Source organism: Kryptolebias marmoratus, linkage group LG15 (assembly GCF_001649575.2).
Source record: "Kryptolebias marmoratus isolate JLee-2015 linkage group LG15, ASM164957v2, whole genome shotgun sequence".
NCBI classification, from domain to species: domain Eukaryota; kingdom Metazoa; phylum Chordata; class Actinopteri; order Cyprinodontiformes; family Rivulidae; genus Kryptolebias; species Kryptolebias marmoratus.
This window is the reverse complement of record NC_051444.1, coordinates 31473724-31475024: the sequence shown is the minus strand read 5'-3', so window position 1 is coordinate 31475024 and position 1301 is coordinate 31473724.

Genomic DNA, 1301 nt, shown 5'->3' with positions numbered 1-1301 from the left:
ATCTAATTCGTCACTCCTGGAACACCTGGAATTCTCTCCTCCTCTCATCGGCGCTGCATTCACCCTCTGGATCTGTAAGCAAACAAAGAGACATTATAACCACTTCCTTGTTGCCGTGTGGATCAAGACCTGTACCCGAGACTCACCTAGCTCTTCTTCTCTTGCAGACCACTCCGGACACCGCCCACAGTATATAGTCTCACCCTGTAAATAAATTCACTTACCTTTACTTCCATCTCCGTGTTTTGGTCTTGGTTTCGCTCTTCTGGACAGTACCTCCCGAGTTATGACAGTATGTGATTCTGTTGGCATCTTCAGGTGATGACTTTCAGCGTGCACTGGGATGATTCGCAGATGAGTGTGAAGCAGTTGGAATGATAGTCAGCTTCTCTAAGTCCTAGGCCATGGTTCTCATACGGAAATGGATGGAATGCTCCCTTTGGGTCAAGAATGAGTCTCTGCCTCACAAGGAGGAGTTCAAGTATCTGGGAGTCTTGTTCACGAATGATTGTAGGATGGAGTAATAGACGGATCTACGGATCGGTGCCTTGTCTTCAGTGATGAAGTTGTTGTTTCAGTCGGTCGGGGTGAAGAAAGTGTTAAGTCGAAAGGCAAAACTCTATTTACTGGTTCGTCTATGTTCTAACCAACACCTTTGGTCAGGAGGTTTGGATCATGCCTGAAAGAATGGGATCCCGGATAAGGTGAGAAGTGCCATTGTACCGCTAGTGGCTAAACAAGTTGACTCAGGCTTTACAATGTCATTAATGATTAGCAGTATCAGATAATCAGTTCTTAATGGAGCCTGGGATGTGAATGAAGACAAGAACTAAATTTAAGGTTTTAAATTAAGAATATATTAATATTCAAAACAAATGAAAACAACATCAACAGTTGGAGGAGAAAAACAGAAATAAACTATGAGCAATGACAAAAATAATAATTAATTAAGGTTTTGTACTGTTTGGTCCTGCTATTCAACCTTCATAAGTCCCAAGGTCCTTAAATTGGGATCTGTTCAAAAAGGGAGAAAAAAAATAGTCCCAAATTCAAGAAATTGAAGAAAGGGAAAAATAGTCCTGAAATAAGGAGGGGGAAATATCCACAAACTCCAGAGGAAGGAAAGTTAGTTAGTTTAGTCCAGGTTAGTTTACAGGTGCTGGTCATAAAATTAGAATATCATGAAAAAGTAGATTGATTTCAGTAATTCCATTTAAAAAGTGAAACTTGTATATTATATTCATACATTACATACAAACTCATATATTTCAAATGTTTATTTCGTTTAATTTTGATGATTA